This window comes from Myotis brandtii, unplaced genomic scaffold (genome assembly GCF_000412655.1).
Source record: "Myotis brandtii unplaced genomic scaffold, ASM41265v1 scaffold698, whole genome shotgun sequence".
NCBI classification, from domain to species: Eukaryota; Metazoa; Chordata; class Mammalia; order Chiroptera; family Vespertilionidae; genus Myotis; species Myotis brandtii.
In genome coordinates, this window is record NW_005370731.1 from 15,526 (window position 1) to 27,653 (window position 12,128).

At 44.2% G+C, this 12,128-nt stretch overlaps 1 long non-coding RNA gene and 1 pseudogene across 1 annotated transcript; both read left to right on the forward strand.

The window, feature by feature from the left end:
* The first annotated feature begins 1,215 nt into the window (after positions 1 to 1,215).
* On the forward strand, positions 1,216 to 2,765 carry LOC102260279 (annotated as a pseudogene).
* Positions 2,766 to 3,643: 878 nt separating this feature from the next.
* LOC106724037 lies at positions 3,644 to 5,525 on the forward strand. Its single transcript, XR_001359786.1, has 2 exons — positions 3,644 to 4,349; positions 5,202 to 5,525. It is a non-coding gene; the product is annotated as an uncharacterized LOC106724037 (long non-coding RNA).
* Positions 5,526 to 12,128: the final 6,603 nt, after the last annotated feature.

Below are 12,128 nucleotides of genomic sequence, written 5' to 3' on the forward strand. Positions count from 1 at the left end.
CATCACAAAGGATATATGCACCCTTATGTTCATAGCAGCACAATTTACAATAGCTAAGATTTGGAAACAGCCTAAGTGCCCATCAGCAGATGAGTGGATTCTAAAATGATGGTACAGCTACACAATGGAATACTATGCTGCTGTGAAAAAAGGAACTCTTACCAACAGCATGGATGGACCTAGAGAGCATTATGCTAAGTGAAATAAGCCAGTCGGAGAAAAATAAATATCACATGATCTCACTCATTTGTGGCATATAATGAACAACACAAACTGATGAACAAAAATAAATCCAGAGACAGAAAAGCATCAAACAGACCGTCCAACCTCAGAGAGGCAGTTGGGGGATGGGGGGTAACCAAAGGACTTGTATGCATGCATATGAGCATAACCCATGGACACAGACAGTAGAAGGGTGAAGGCAACAGTCGAGAAGAGGTCAGTGCAGAGAAAAGGAGACATATGTAATACTTAAAACAATAAAGAATTTAAATTTTTTTTAAATGTAGGAAACCAGATAGCAAACCTAGCAAAAGCACCCCTTTTCATAAATCAGTGTGGGCAGGACAAAAAGTTGGGTGTTTGTCTGAGCCTCTCAATGATCCAACATGACATTCCAGTGGTCTATGGAACAGTCTCCAACGAGGTAGGCATGGTGGTAGGATTTTACTGTAAATCTTTCGGAAACAAAAAAGTCTATCAAAAGTATACGGTTCTACTCTAGCACGTCACTCAATGGTTAGAGCATCAGTCCAAGGACTGTAAGGTCTCGGGTTCGATTCGAGTCAAGGGCACATATCTGGGTTGCTGGCTAGATCCCAGCCCCAGTCAGGGTGTGTGCAGGAGGCAACCAATCTATATGTCTCTCTCACACCCATGTTTCTCTCTCTGTCTCTCCCTCTCCCTTCTACACTCTCTAAAATCCATGGAAAAATATCCCCAAGTGAGGATTAACAACAACAAAAAAGCATATGGTTCTATTTATTCCACCCCATATATTTTCTATTCCTAAAAATAGAAAGAATTGCAATCATTTTGATTCTTACCTACTGAATTTTCCATACCACTTACCACAACCTATCCTTTTCTATATTTTTATTATCTTAATTATTGTCTGCTTCTCTCTTTTCCCTCCCACAACAAACTAAAATGTGAGTCTCATGGGGGAGGGAACTTTCTTTGTTAAAGTTGTATTCTCCCCTTTTTTGCAACGGGTTTGCCGCCAGAACACAGATGTCGTGAAAACCACCACTAAATCAAACCCAAAATGGGAAAGGAAAAAAAAAATCACATCAACATCATTGTCATTGGACACGTAGATTCCGGCAAGTCTACCACTACTGGCCATCTAATCTACAAATGTGTTGGGATCAACAAAAGAACCATCGAGAAAATTTGAGAAGGAGGCTGCTGAGATGGGGAAGAGCTCCTTCAAGTATGCCTGGGTCTTGGATAAACTGAAAGCTGACCGTGAGCGTGGTATCACCATTGATATCTACCTGTGGAAATTCAAGACCAGCAAGTATTATGTGACCATCATTGATGCCCCAGGACAGAGACTTCATCAAAATCATGATTTCAGGCACATCTCAGGCTGCCTGTGCTGTCCTGATTGTTGCTGCTGGTGTTGGTGAATTTGAAGCAGGTATCTCCAAAAATGGGCAGACTCGTGAGCATGCCCTTCTGGCTTACACACTGGGTGTGAAACAGCTGATTGTTGGTGTTAACTAAATGGATTCCACTGAGCCGCCCTACAGTCAGAAAAGATACGAGGAAATTGTTAAAGAAGTTAGCACGTACATTAATTGGCTACAACCCCAACACAGTAGCATTTGTGCCAATTTCTGGTTGGAATGGTGACCACATGCTGGAGCCAAGTGCTAACATGCCTTGGTTCAAGAGATGGAAGGTCACCCGTAAAGATGGCAATGCCAGTGGAACCACGCTGCTTGGAGCTCTGGATTGGATCCTGCTACCAATTCGCCCAACTGACAAGGCCCTGCATCTGCCCCTCCATGATGTCTACAAAATTGGCGGTATTGGTCCTGTCCCTGTGGGCCGAGTGGAGACTGGTCTTCTCAAACCCGGCATGGTGGTCACCTTTGCTCCAGTCAATGTTACAACTGAAGGGAAGCCTGTTGAAATGCACCATGAAGCTTTGAGTGAAGCTCTTCCTGGGGACAAGGTGGGCTTCAACATCAAGAACGTGTCTGTCAAAGATGTTCGTCATGGCAATGTGGCTGGTGACAGCAAAAATGACCCACCAGGGGAAGCAACTGGCTTCACAGCTCAGGTGATTATCCTGAACCACCCAGGCCAGATCAGTGCTGGCTATGCACCGGTGCTGGATGGTCACACAGCTCATGTTGCTTGCAAATTTGCTGAGCTGAAGGAGATTGATTGTCGTTCTAGGAAAAAGCTGGAAGATGGCCCTAAGTTGTTGAAATCTGGCGATGCTGCCATCGTTGATATGATTCCTGGCAAGCCCATGTGTGTTAAGAGCTTCTCTAACTACCCTCCTCTGGGCTGTTTTGCTGTTCGTGACATGAGACAGACAGTTGCTGTGGGTGTCATCAAAGCAGTGGACAAGCAGAAGGCAGCTGGAGCTGGCAAAGTCACCAAGTCTGCCCAGAAAGCTCAGAAGCTAAATGAATATTTATTCCCAACACCTGCCACCCCGTCTTAACCAGTGGTGGAAGAACGGTCTCGGAACTGTTTGTCTCAATTGGCCATTTAAGTTTAATAGTAAAAAGCTGGTTAATAATGACAAGACATCGGAAAACCTTCAGAAGGAAAGGAGAATGTGTTGTGGGCCATTTGGTTCGTTTGTGTGTGTGTGGCAGTTTTTAAGTTATTAGTTTTTAAAATCAGTACTCTTTAATGGAAACATTACCAAAAATCTGTCACAGAATTTTGAGACCCATTAAAATAACAAAGTTAAAAAAAATATATATATATATATATATTCTACCTGGGTGAGACAATACCAGTCCTAGGAATCGCTTAACTACTAATCTATAGATATAAAAGGCTAACATGCAAAGTGTCTCCTCGGGAGTTCAACCACGAGAATGGGAGTTTGATCGCTCACTATGACCTGGTGAGCTGACCACCAGGGAGTGGCGCGGAACATGGCAGGTGACCAGCGGTGGTGGCAGGGTGCTGAGGAAGTGAGGGAAGGAGAAGGCAGGGAGGCAGGGAAGTGGGGAACCTGATCGGCCCTGATTGCCAGCCTGGCCTAGGGACTCTACCTGTATATGAATTTTGTGCACCGGGCCTCTAGTTGTTGTGCCGGGGTTCATGTCCCAGCATCAAGAAGGGTTCAGGAATCTGGAAAAGGCTTCGCGTAGATGACATAGGAATCCAGAGACTAATAAAGAGTCCGGAGATGAGATATAATTTAGAAAGGCATTGGGGGTCAAAGGACCTTCAGATAAAGGAACTGAAGACTTACTCCTTGTCTAGGACCCTTGCTTTTATTAACACAATTTGTCCTAAGGCAAGGTGGAGATAATACACTTCAAAGGCTAAGATTTCAAAGGGTACAGAAGCATTGTCAGTTTGGGGGATAGCCTACGGCTGTTCAGGTATTTGGCCAGTAGGAGGCAATAACATGTACATTAAGATGCCCTTTAACTGTCTGGCAGCCACAATCAGTTTCCTATTCAGGTTTGGGAAATGCCTTTAGCCATTTCCAACAGGTGACTATATGTGTGACTCAACCCAGTTGAGTCCCCAAGTTTCATCAACCTTTTGATGAAACTCTTGATATTATGACGTGCTGGAATTGTTGAATAAATGAATGCAAGGATTTGGCACCATCTACCAGCTATTATCCACAGGCAGTTGAGCTTTATATCCCTTTTGGTTCCTTGTGCCTTGGAATCTTGGGGGAGGAGTGGGGTCACTTATCAGGTTTTGCTGGGCCCCAAAAGCTCAATCTTTGCCTGGTGCCATCTCTAGAAGGAAAGGGAGAACTTGGAAATCAGATAATCTGATGCAAACAAGACAGGGAACTCACTACTTCTTATACAACCCAGAACATTGAGGGAAATGTCATTTTTAGAAAATTCTGAGATTGTTCAAGTTGAGATCATGCCATGTACCTTCACTATTCCTCGGTTGGTTCTAGGGCCAGCGTTGGTGTCCCTGGACTTTTACCTCACCAGTGACAGTGACCAGGTGGGAGGACCAGCTGCTGAACACCAGGATTGTACCCGGCGTCCAGGATAATGTTGACTGAAGTACCGATCCATTAGCCCAAGCCAGGACCACAGTGATGGAGCTTCCCAAGGCTTTTCCTGTTCCACCCACACTGCTGGGAAGATGAAGAGAGGACCTGAGGGACAGTGAGTTCTTTTATAAGTGGCGTCCAGAGGGAGCTCCAATGGGGTGCAAATTTTAGCACAACCTGAGTAAGGAAGGAGAAAACCAACTAAGCTCTCTACCATTTGGCTCTCTTCAAATACCCTCTAGGTCTCTTTGAAAGGATTTGGGGAGGAGAGGGTGGAATTATTTACCTCTAGGGAGGAGAACTGTGATTGCAGTGGGGGTGGTTTGTGGTGAATATCCTTTAACAGTTTTCAGGACATCTTTGGTATCCATTTGCAATAGTGAATAAGGTGTAAATGATAAAAGGAAACAACAAAGGTTCTTTCAGGATGGGGCCCTCTGTAAGGCCCTTTCTGCATTACAGGTTTCAGATATCACATTCTTGCACGTTATCCGTGCAGCTTTCTGGGGGTCTGAACCTCCCAAACCAATTGCAGGGTGGGCTTTTTATTCAGCTCAAAGTCCCAAGGGTCTCTGTTTCTCGTGTCCTAGAACCCTCTTCTTCTTTTAAAAAAAATTATTTTTATTGATTTCGGAGAGGAAGGGAGAGAGGAAAAGAGATAGAAACATCAATGATGAGAGAGAATCATTGATCAGCTGCCTCCTGCACACCCATACTGGGAATCGAGCCCACAACCCAGGCATGTGCCCCAACTGGGAACTGAACCGTGACCTCCTGGCTCATAGATGGCTCAACCACCAAACCACACCAGCTGGGCGGGACCCTCTTCTTTTTTTGAGTACTGAGACCTTGAAGGGTGGTGGGAGATGGGATGGTATTCATCAGTGGGTAGAAAAGAATAATCAAAAACGTCATGACTCTGTAACCACAGAACCAGTTCTGATGGTCCTATTCTGTTTCTTACAAGATACTGAGTTGTTTTTTCAGAGACAATAGAACAAAACTGCAAGTCAGGCGGCAGAGGAAAAAAATGTTGCAAATTACTCATCGAACCAGATTTCCACCTTTGCCCATTCCCCTACCTCTCATCCCCTATCTCCATCCACCGTCCCCCGCCCATGGAGCCAAAGGACCGGACATGATCAGGACCTGAATACCAGAACACTTTCAGAGGCCACTGTCCAGGCAGTCCCCGTGCCGACCCCTCAAGCCCATGCCCCAAAACCTGGATCGGGGAGACTGAACTCCTTGCTCATGGACTTCACAATAAAGCTTTTTTCTTTTCTCAAAAGCTGGTGCCATGGTATTGGCTTTTATGCACATCAGACAGCGAGCCCTTGCTTGGTAACAAGTCCATCAAACAGCTGAAGCATAGTGGTCACTCCTTTGGAAAAACTGCTGTTTGAACTACTCTGTTATTCTTAGTCTCTTATTCTGTAGGTCAACTCTGTTATTTTTAGACTGTAAAATAACTTTGTTTTTTGCTTGAATAGAAAAGATAAACTTAATTGTCTGACCTTGCAAGCTAGCCATCTAACTGATACGCTGATATTGATGCCAGGTGCCTGTATAGATATGATACTCAAAGTTACAGGTGTCTGTATAGACAGCATATGTACTCAAGGTTACACGCTGTCTACAAAAATAACTTACACAAAGAACTAGAAGGATATAAAAAGGAAATACTCCCTCCTGTGTTTGTTCAGAATTTGACAGAGGTCATCTGCTCTGAACCTGCATGCAATAAAGATGACTCCTAACTAACTGGCTGATTAAGGTGTCTTGTCCAGCTTGCTGATTTGCGATACAACACTAGTTTCTATAAATGCCCCTGCTCTTTTTGTTAGGGGCAGAAGCGGAATAGTGGGGACTAGCAATAATTATAAGAAATATCAACCATGCTCTGTTAACTGTGATTGTTCTGTTCTGATCAGAGAAAGCACATTCTGACCTGGTGAGAGTTGTACGCCCTGGCACATGGGAGCTAACATCAGAATGCAGCCCATCCTGCTTTTCTGAGAACCGCCTGTCATTCTCATCCCGGAGGCCTGCCTTTGCCTGCCCTTTGGGACCCCAACCCCTATTGCCTGTACTTTGGTCCTGCAGGTGCCCAGAGGCACTTCCCCTCTGCCACCTCCCAGGCCCACATTGCCTGTAACCTGTAACCATTATTCCTTGACTTTCCCATGACTGTCATTCTTACTTTCCCATGTAATCTTTGCCCTTCTACCCAATATAAGCAGCTGGCTTATGGGGAGGGGTAGAGCAGATTTTTGTGGATGACCTACTGCTCTCTCATACTGAAACAGGAATTTTAGGGGAACATAGGCAGGTTTAGGGAATTTTTAGAATTGGGGTCCAAGGAAAAAAACATAGGGCTACAGATTGGGAGAAGGTACATTTCCATAAGACAAGGAAGCAGCAACAGTTGCATTTACATAAGACAAGGAAGCAGCAACAGGTATATTGCCATAAGACAAGGAAACTGGAAGTAGCCACAGAAGGTCAATATTTACAAAATAAAGAAGGAAGAAAGCCCCGAAGGAATAGGAGGAAAATGAGGGAGGAGGGCCTCAGGAGTCACTATAGTAACCAAATCGAAAGGAAATATTGACCAGAGGGGATATCAGGACACAGGAACTACAGCCTTTATAAACCATGGAAACAGAAAGTCGGTGGGACCCTTTCCCCCTCCCCACGTGGGAGTCCATTCTGTGGGACTCTTCCCCTCTCCCCACGTGGGAGTCTGTACTTGTTCTTCAAAAAATCTCCACCTTTGCTATACTACTGTGAAACACCATGGCCAGCGTGGCTTTTGGGTTCAAAGGCTTGGAGAAAGAGCTGATGCACAAATTAAAACACAAGACAAGAAATATAATTTTTAAATTATGGGGGAGCCAGGGAAAGCTTAACTGTAGAAGTCAAGTTCCACTGAGTCTCCGTTCCCAGCTGCTTTTATTTACTAGAACACACAATTGACTTTTTGGAATGCAAACAGACATATCAATGGTAATGTTTAGTAAACAGTAAGATTATCAGGTTGAGGGGGGTTGCTTTAGGCCATTGAGTCAGCAGTAGGTAATAAAATGCAAATATTCACCCTGTGAATATCAAAGAGCCCAAATTCAGCCTTCTGACAGGACTTCTCACATTTATATTAATTATTGTTGATCTTGGTTCTCAGCGTACTACCCTCTGTCTGTGGATTTATTCTTCGACTCCAGCAGACAAAGAATCCGGGTTCCAGTCCAAAAATTTCGTATCAATACTGCCGGCATTATTGAAATAAACACTCGTACATGATTCAATCCTTTCTCTGCTTAAGGCTCAAGTAGTGACAGGCAGCCTAGCCCCGTTGGTTGTCTGGTTTCATTTTGAGCAAATGATCCTTTTCTGCTCACTCCTCCCTTCTGTCTCTCTCCTTCTATGGTCAGGCTGGCTCTCTTTGTAGACTGAAGTTTTAGTAAAAGGTACCTAAAATTAAATCTGAGGTTATTTCTGCTCAGAGTTCATGCAGCCAGTTTGCCAGTTTGCTGTGTGCACCCTGACTGCATCTCTGATTGCTAAGGCAACATTCATTCTTTTCTTTTTTTTTTCTTTTCTTTTCCTTTTTTCTTTTCTTTCCTCCTTTCTTTTCTTTTCTTTTCTTTTCTTTCCTTTTCTTTTCTTTTTAATAACACTAGAGGCCTGGTGCATGAAATTCATGCACAGGCATGATCCCTAGGCCTGGTCGGAGATCAAGGCCAATCGAGGCCCTCCGACTGCCGGCTGGGGCCTTCCTTCACTCTGCGCCATCCCCTAGTGGTCAGTGCACATCATAGCGAGTAACCAAACTCCTGGTCTCCCGGTTGAACTCCTCAGGGGACACTTTGCATATTAGCCTTTTATATATATAGATTTTTTATTGATTTTTATAGAGAAAGGAAGGGAGAGAGAGAAAGAAAGAAACATTGACATGAGAGGGAAATATCAAGCCTGCAACCGGGGCATGTGCCCTGACCCAGAATCGAACCGGCAACCCTTCAGTGCACAAGACAATGCCCAACCAACTAAGCCACACTGGCCAAGGTGAAACATTCATTCTTTTTTTGTTGTTTTGTTAATCCTCACCTGAGGATATTTTTCCATTGATTTTTAGAGAGAGTGGAAGGGAGAGAGACAGAAAGAGAGAGACACAGATATGAGAAAGACACATTGATTGCCTTTGCACAGTCCCCAACCAGGGTCGGGGATCAAGCCTGCAACTTGACCAGGATCGAACGCAGAACCCTTCAGTACGTAGGCCTTGGTTTTGCATACCCTCTTTCCACTGAGCCAAACCAGCTAGGGTGAAGCACTCATTCTTTTAGCCCCATCTCTGGCCTTCATACTCATGCCTATCAAACATTAATCTCTTCCTAGTTGTCTACCTGAACCCTGAGAGCTGCTTCCACAGGCAGAATCTCTATGAATCCCTGTAATGACAAGGCAGATAGAATAAAATGTTTCCAAAAATTGCTCCATTGAGTCAAGCCCTGACAACTATGGCAGTTTGTCAACAGGTAGCTATAAAACAATGGTCCTAGAACTAGCCTAGCTTCTTTTAAGTTTGTTTTTCAGATTTAAAGCAGAGCCAAAAACTCCAGAGACAAATTCAAAATACCTGTTGGGAAAGTCCCTTTCTTGCACAATCCCAGAATGTTTTGCTTTACTAACTCGTACCAGGACTTCAGTAGGACCCAAGCATTCCTAAAAAAGAAAAAGCCAGCCAACCTACACCCTGACTGGTTAACTCCAGAACCTTCTGTATTCCCAAGGAATAAAAACCCTTAAGCCCCACATTTGGGGCACAGAACCTGAGGCCCTGTCTCAGTGGTTTTGCCCTCTGCAAAGCCTCAATAAATCTGCCTTTGCTTTTATCAGTGTCCCTGGTCTAAATTCTTTTCTATCAGGAGACAAGAACCCAAAGTCTCAGTAATGATGATGTTGGATCACACTCATTTCCCAGATGAGGCTCAGAGTGAGCAGGGTGTAACCAAAACCAAGGTTGGGCTGCCTGCCGCCACGAACGCCAAACTCTTAAGACAGCTGATGGTGAAAAAGGAAAGAGGTTTATTCAAGTGTTGGCTACCTGAGGTGGGGGATTCTTACCCAAAGCCCATCTTCCTACCTCAGTGCAGGCAGAGGTTTTTATAAGGAGGGAGAGGGAAAGCAGAACAAAGAAATCAAGGGGAGAAGTTTGAAAAGTTCTCCATGTTCTAGCCAGCACAGTCTACTCTGAAAAGGACCTTGAAACTAGTCAAGTGATGGTCTGCTGTGTCATCCTGGTCTTTGTCATCCTGGGTCTCCATCATCCTGGTTCTATGGTTGAAGGTCAGCAAATCTCCTGGAACTGGGAGGAGTCTGCGTCTTCTGAAGTTAGTTCCTAGGATTCTTATACATGTAAGCATGCCGTCTATCTACAAGCTCCATATCAGTCAGAGTCAGCATTTACAGAAACAATGCCAACATAATGGTGGTGGGGTGACAATTCCTCACTCTTACAAGGACACTCTTCTGGAGTAACAGAACTAGAACTCAAACTCATAGCCTTCAACTCCAAAAGTCAGCTTTCTTTCTCTTCCATCCTTGACTATTTCCTTTTAGGTAAAAATGACACTACTTGCCTTTTCTTTTGGATTTTCATTTGGCCCCATCCCTTCCCTTCTCTTCTGTAATTTTGTCCCATTCTTACTCTAGTGTTTCTCAAATTTCAGTCATCTATACCTCGCCTTCATTTTCTTTTCTTTATTTTTTTTCTATAACCGACTGTTGCCTATAGTCTTATTTACTCAGTATTTGTCTTTACATTGATTCCCTGAAATATTAAATTAAAAAACAAAAAATATTAATCATCCAAAGGGAAACTCTACCACTACTATAATTTAAAAATTAATTTTAATTGCCACAACAGAAAAAAAAAACTAAAAATGCATACAATGAAAGCACTAATTGTTATTGTTTTAAAATCTCATTTGGATATGGTTGCCTGACAAGTATTTGAGGCTGGTCTTGGTCTTTTTGTTAAAAAAGAGAATTGAGCTTTTGTAAGTTCCTTTTTGTTATAATGATGTTGCATAACAAACAATGTTCACGCCTCAGTGGCTTAAGCCAACACAGACTTCTTTCTCACACACCTGCAGGTTGTCTGGGAGGCTCAGCTTCAGGATATGGGTTGGGGTTATGTCTACTCTCTGAGCCTTTCATTCCGGGACCAGCAATTCTCCAGAGCATATTCTTCTCATGATGAATGGCAGAAGCACAAAAAACCAAGCCAAAGCACAGAAGCACCTGTGAAACCTCTGTTTGTGTCGTTCTGATTAACATTCTATTGACCAAAGCAAAGTAAAGGACCAAGCTCAACCTCATGGAGTGAAGAACTATATTCCTACCTTGAGTAGGGTAGGGGGTGGGTGGGTGAGTAGAGCGTGAAAATTTGCTGAATAACAACTATTCTCTACCATGATAAGAATAGAAGATGTAGAAGTAGCAAACGGAAACTCTCTAATTGACTTAATTGAAGAGAAATGGAAAAGGATTGGCTTGATCACATCGTAATTCATGTCCCAGTGATGAGCTCACTCTGATTCTGAACAAAATCAGAAAGTGGTGAGGAAGGGCCAGTGGGTGGGTGTATTTGTCCACTAGGGTTGTTATAACATGACACCATGACTGGGCAGCTTAAACAACACAAACTTATTTTCTCACAGGTCTGAAAGCTGGAAGTCCAAGGTGAAGGTGCTGGCAGGGCTAGTTTTCTCTTTGCTTTCCTCTTCACATGGCTGTCTCTCTGTGCTTGCACCCCTGGTGTCTCTCTGTATGACCTCATCTCTTCTTAGAAGGACACACTGGTCAGATTGGTTCAGAGCCCACAGTAATAGCCTCATTTTAACTTAATCACCTCTTTAAGGCCCTGTCTCCAGACACAGTTGCATTTTGAGGTCTTAGGCTTAGGGATTCAGTATATTGAATGTGGGTGGTACAATTCAATGCATAACAGTAGGAGAAAAGCAATGTTTGTCACAGGTGTTCAAGTGCCTCCCTCTATCAAAAGTTGCTGCCTTGATTTTGTGCCTTTTCTTTGGTTCCTTCTTTCAATTAATGTTTATTAAAAAGAGTAGGCAAGCCCTAGCCAGTGTGGCTCTGTTGGTTGGAGTGTCGTCCTGTGCACCCTGAAGGATCACAGCAGGTTCAATTCCCAATCAGGGCACACACCTAGGTTTCAAGTTCGATCCCCTGGTCAAGGTGAGTGCGGGAGGCAACACAATGTTTCTCTCTCCCTCTTCCTTTCTCTCTCTAGAATCAATGAGAAGCATGTCCTCAGGTGAGGATTTTTTTTAAAAAAAAAGAGTAAGAGCAGCCCTAGCCAGTTTGCTCAGTGGTTAGAGCATTGGCCCAGGGACTAAGCAGCGGTTCTCAACCTGTGGGTCGCGACCCCTTTGGCGGTCGAACAACCCTTTCACAGGGGTCGCCTAAGACCATCCTGCATATCCGATATTTACATTACGATTCATAACAGTAGCAACATTACAGTTATGAAGTAGCAACGAAAATAATCTTATGGTTGGGTCACAACATGAGGAACTGTATTTAAAGGGCCAGAAGGTTGAGAACCACTGGAAAGGGTTTGTGGGTTTGATTCTGGTCAAGAGCACCTACCTGGGTTTCGGGTTCAATCTCAGCCCCCCTCTCTTGGGGCACATGCAGGAGGCAACCAATGGACGCGTCTCTCTCACATCCATGTTTCTCTGTCTCTGTCTCGCCCCCTCCCTCCCACCTTCTCTAAAAAATCAATGGAAGCGGGAATCTCGGGTGCAGGCCGCCGCGGGGGTGGGGGACGGGGGCTCAGCTGCGCACCCTGCCCCTCCCGCCGCCA